We start from the raw sequence: 6005 nt of genomic DNA on the forward strand, positions 1-6005 counted from the left end.
AATACTGCAGATGCTAGTGCAAATCGAAGGTATTTATTCACAAAATGCTGAGTAACTCAGCAGATCAGGCAGCATCTCGGGAGAGAAGGAATGGGTGACGTTTCGGGTCTGAAGAAGGGTCTCGACCCGAAACGTCACCCATTCTTTCTCTCCCGAGATGCTGCCTGATCTGCTGAGTTACTCCAGCATTTTGTGAATAAATACCTTCAGTGAGTCGAGCAGCGTGTGTGGAGGTCGGATGTTCATTCCATTCACAGATGCTGCCTGACCCACGCTGCTTTACTTCGAGTCAAAAGTGTTTTATTGTCATATGCCCCAAACAGAACAAATCCTTACTTGTAGTAGCAGAACAGGATATATAAACAGAGTACTCTGTAAACAATATAATAATGAACAAAAAGTTCAGTATATATCTATATTGAATATATATGATTTTTTTTTTCACAATGAAAAGAAAAGTTCAGTATATAATATATATATATATATATAATCTAGTCCTTACCTTCCACCCAATCAGCCAATGCATACAATCCTCTGAAATTTTCGCCACCTCCAACGGGATCCCACCACTAGCCACATTTTCCCAACTCCACCCCTTTCCGCCTTCTGCGGAGACTGTTCCCTCCACAACTCCCTGGTTAATTTATTCCTTCCCACCCAAACCACCCCCTCCCCAGGTACCTTCCCCTGCCACCGCAGAAGATGCAACACCTGTCGCTATACCTCCTCCCTCGACCCTGACCAGGGACCCTGACAATCCTTTCAGGTTAGGCAGAGGTTCACTTGCACCTCCTCCAACCGCATCTACTGTATCCATTGTTCAAGATGTGGACTCTTATACATCAGCGAGACCAAACGCAGACTGGGCGATCGTTTCGCAGAACACCTTCGCTCAGCCTGCATGAACCAACCTGATCTCCCAGTTGCTGGACACCTTAATTCTCCTTCCCATTCTTACACAGACCTTTCTGTCCTCGGTCTCCTCCATTGTCAGAGTGAGGCTAAACGCAAATTGGAGGAAGAGCATCTCATATTTCGCTTGGGCAGCTTACAGCCCTATGGTATGAATATTGATTTCTCTCACTTTAGGTAGCCCCAGCATTCCCTCTCTATCCCGCCCCCACCCAAGTCACACTAATTACTAATTTTCACCCTGCAAACACTTACAATGCCCTGTTTTCTTTATCATCATTACTGTTTTGCATATCTTTCATTCATTGTTCTTTATTTCTCCACATCACTGTCTATAGACCAGTTAGTCTGACATCAGTGGTGGGGAAGATGCTGGAGTCAATTATAAAAGACGAAATTGCTAAGCATTTGGATAGCAGTAACAGGATCATTCCGAGTCAGCATGGATTTACGAAGGGGAAATCATGCTTGACAAATCTACTGGAATTTTTTGAGGATGTAACTAGGAAAATTGACAGGGGAGAGTCAGTGGATGTAGTGTACCTCGACTTTCAGAAAGCCTTCGACAAGGTCCCACATAGGAGATTAGTGGGCAAAATTAGAGCACATGGTATTGGGGGTAGGGTACTGACATGGATAGAAAATTGGTTGACAGACAGAAAGCAAAGAGTGAGGATAAATGGGTCCCTTTCGGAATGGCAGGCAGTGACCAGTGGGGTACCGCAAGGTTCGGTGCTGGGACCCCAGCTATTTACGATATACATTAATGACTTAGATGAAGGGATTAAAAGTACCATTAGCAAATTTGCAGATGATACTAAGCTGGGGGGTAGTGTGAATTGTGAGGAAGATGCAATAAGGCTGCAGGGTGACTTGGACAGGTTGTGTGAGTGGGCGGATACAATGCAGATGCAGTTTAATGTAGATAAGTGTGAGGCTATTCACTTTGGAAGTAAGAATAGAAAGGCAGATTATTATCTGAATGATGTCAAGTTAAGAAGAGGGAATGTTCAACGAGATCTGGGTGTCCTAGTGCATCAGTCACTGAAAGGAAGCATGCAGGTACAGCAGGCAGTGAAGAAAGCCAATGGAATGTTGGCCTTCATAACAAGAGGAGTTGAGTATAGGAGCAAAGAGGTCCTTCTACAGTTGTACCGGGCACTGGTGAGACCGCACCTGGAGTACTGTGTGCAGTTTTGGTCTCCAAATTTGAGGAAGGATATTCTTGCTATTAAGGGCGTGCAGCGTAGGTTCACTAGGTTAATTCCCGGAATGGCGGGACTGTCGTATGTTGAAAGGCTGGAGCAATTAGGCTTGTATACACTGGAATATAGAAGGATGAGGGGGGATCTTATTGAAACATATAAGATAATTAGTGGATTGGACACATTAGAGGCAGAAAACATGTTCCCAATGTTGGGGAAGTCCAGAACAAGGGGCCACTGTTTAAGAATAAGGGGTAGGCCATTTAGAACGGAGATGAGGAAGAACTTTTTCAGTCAGAGAGTGGTGAAGGTGTGGAATTCTCTGCCTCAGAAGGCAGTGGAGGCCAGTTCATTGGATGCTTTCAAGAGAGAGCTGGATAGAGCTCTTAAGGATAGCGGAGTGAGGGGGTATGGGGAGAAGGCAGGAACGGGGTACTGATTGAGAGTGATCAGCCATGATCGCATTGAATGGCGGTGCTGGCTCGAAGGGCTGAATGGCCTACTCCTGCACCTATTGTCTATTGTCTATTGTCTATATCTCTCGTTACCCTTATCCCTAACCAGTCTGAAGAAGGGTCTCGACCTGAAACATCACCAATTCCTTCTCTCCAGAGATGCTGCCTGTCCTGCTGAGTTACTCCAGCTTTTTGTGTCTATCTTCTATTGAATATATATATTAAACATATTTTTCATTATCTTTTTATTTATATGTATATATATATATATATATATATATATACTGTATATAGACATGTATACACACACGCACATTAAAAACAAACAATAATAACGCAAAAAAACAAAACCAAGTCTATGTGTAAACAGGAACTGTCGATGTGTAGGAAGGAACTACAAATGCTGGTTTAAACCGAAGATAGCGGGTCAGACAGAATCTCTGGTGAAAAGGAATAGGTGATGTTTTGGGTTGAGGCCCTTCTTCAGAACTGCTGATGCTGGTTTATATCAAAGATAGACACAAAGTGCTGGAATAACTTAGCGTGTCAAGCAGTATCTCCGGAGAAAAACGGTGGGTGTCTTTTCGGTTCAGAACCCTTCTTCAGTCTTTTCCTCTGCAGGTCGATGTATTTCAGAGCTTATTTGAAGGTTATAGACAATAAACAATAGACAATAGGTGCAGGAGTAGGCCATTTGGCCGTTCAAGCCAGCACCACCATTCAATGTGATCATGGCTGATCATTCTCAATCAGTACCCCGTTCCTGCCTTCTCCCCATACCCCCTGACTCCGCTATCCTTAAGAGCTCTATCTAGCTCTCTCTTGAATGCATTCAGAGACTTGGCCTCCACTGCCTTCTGAGGCAGTGAATTCCACAGATTTACAACTCTCTGACTGAAAAAGTTTTTCCTCATCTCCGTTCTAAATGGCCTACCCCTTATTCTTAAACTGTGGCCCCTGGTTCTGGACTCCCCCAACATTGGGAACATGTTTCCTGCCACTAACGTGTCCAACCCCTTAATAATCCTATATGTTTTGATAAGATCCCCTCTCATCCTTCTAAATTCCAGTGTATACAAGCCTAGCCGCTCCAGTCTTTCAACATACGACAGTCCCGCCATTCCGGGAATTAACCTAGTAAACTTACGTTGCACGCACTCAATAGCAAGAATATTCTTCCTCAAATTTGGAGACCAAAACTGCACACAGTACTCTAGGTGTGGTCTCACTAGGGTCCTATACAACTGCAGAAGGACCCCTTTGCTCCTATACTCAACTCCTCTTGTTATGAAGGCCAACATTCCATTGGCTTTCTTCACTGCCTGTTGTACCTGCATGCTTCCTTTCAGTGACTGATGCACTAGGACACCAAGATCACGTTGTGCGTCCCCTTTTCCTAACTTGACACCATTCAGATAATAATCTGCCTTCTTATTCTTACCACCAAAGTGGATAACCTCACACTTATCCACATTAAACTGCATCTGCCATGCATCCGCCCACTCACACAACCTGTCCAAGTCACCCTGCAACCTCATAGCATCTTCCTCACAGCTCACTCTACCACCTAGCTTTGTATCATCTGCAAATTTGCTAATGTTACTTTTAATCCCTTCATCCAAGTCATTAATGTATATTGTAAATAGCTGCGGTCCCAGCACCGAGCCTTGCGGTACCCCACTAGTCACTGCCTGCCATTCTGAAAGGGACCCATTTATCCCCACTTTGCTTTCTGTCTGTCAACCAATTTTCTATCCATGTCAGTACCCTACCTCCAATGCCATGTGCTCTAATTTTGCCCACTGATCTCCTATGTGGGACCTTGTCGAAGGCTTTCTGAAAGTCGAGGTACACCACATCCACCAGCTCTCCTCTGTCAATTTCCTACCTAATGTGAATCTCCTTCAGTTCCTCCGTCACCCTAGGATCTCTGGCCACTAGAACATCTGGGAGATTGTTTGTATCTTCCTTAGTGAAGACAGATCCAAAGTACCAGTTCAACTCGTCTGCCATTTCCTTGTTCCCCATAATAAATTCCCCTGCTTCTGACTTCAAGAGACCCACATTTGCCTTACTTATAATGTTCTAATGGCCTGTAGGGAAGAAGCTGTTCGTGAACCTGGATGTTACAGTTTTCAAGCTCCTATATCTTCTTTCTGATGGCAGGAGTTATATGAGTGTGTGGCCAGGGTGGTGTGCATCTCTGATGTGGTAGCAACTCATGTAAATGTGTTTAAATCTGATTTTGAATATGTCATTGCTTAATTTTGAGCCATTACTACAATTAACTGAGCGATCTTCACTTTTAAAAAAATGCCTCAAATATAAATAGATGTTGATATAATGAGGAAGGTAGAAGCTCCAATATCAACCAGCTGAGATGGACCAAGCGCAAAACACAAAGTGCTGGAGTAACTCAGTGGGCCAGGCAGCATCTGTGGAAGGGATGGACGGATGACACTGCCTGTTCATTCCCTCCACAGATGCTGCCTAACATCTGTATTTTACTTCCGTGTTTGAATCTGATTTTGGACATGTCATTGCTTATTTTTGAGCCATGTCTATAAGTAACTGAGTGAGTGATCTTAATTTTTTTTAGAAATATTACTTCAAACACGAATAGATGTGGCAACTCCAACATCCAATCCACCTGGTGTGATGGACCAAGTGCAAAACACCAAGTGCTGGAGTGCAGTGGGCCAGGCAGCATCTATGGAGGGAATGGACAGACAGCGTTTCAGGTCATTCACTCCACAGATGTTACCTAACTCACTAAGTTACTTTGGCACTTTGTGTTTTACTACAGTGTTTGAATATGATTTTGGAGCCGTGACTACAAATAACTGTTTGAGTGTCCTTCATTTAAAAAAATATTATAGTTTTTAGTTTCGTTTTGAGATACAGTGCAGAAACAGGCCCTTCGGCCCACTGAGTCCTCACTGACCAGCGATCCCCATACATTATCACTATCCTATACACACGGGACAATTTACAATTTTTACCAAAGCTAATTAACCTACACACCTGTGTGTCTTTGTAGTGTGGGAGGAACCGGAGCACCCAGGGAAAATCCATGTGATCACGGGTAAATGTACAGATAGCACCATTAGTCAGCATTGAACTCGGATCTCTGGTGCTATAAGGCAGCAACTCTGCCGCTGTGCCACTGTACCACCTCTTTTTTTTAATAAACTGAAGGCTTATTTCATAATGCTTAAACTACTGATAGACATGGATAAAGTAAGGCAGCTGGAGGGTTCAACATCAACATAGCGAGATTGAACAAATGCAAAGCACAGTGCTGGAGGAAACCAGCAGGTCAGGTAGCATCTGAGAAGGGAATGGACTGGTGACATTTTGGGTCAGGACCCTTCTTCAGGCCATAGTCAGTCTCCACAATGAAATTCATACATGCTACAGCTTAACAGGCCTC

This window comes from Rhinoraja longicauda, chromosome 12, assembly GCF_053455715.1.
Source record: "Rhinoraja longicauda isolate Sanriku21f chromosome 12, sRhiLon1.1, whole genome shotgun sequence".
NCBI classification, from domain to species: domain Eukaryota; kingdom Metazoa; phylum Chordata; class Chondrichthyes; order Rajiformes; family Arhynchobatidae; genus Rhinoraja; species Rhinoraja longicauda.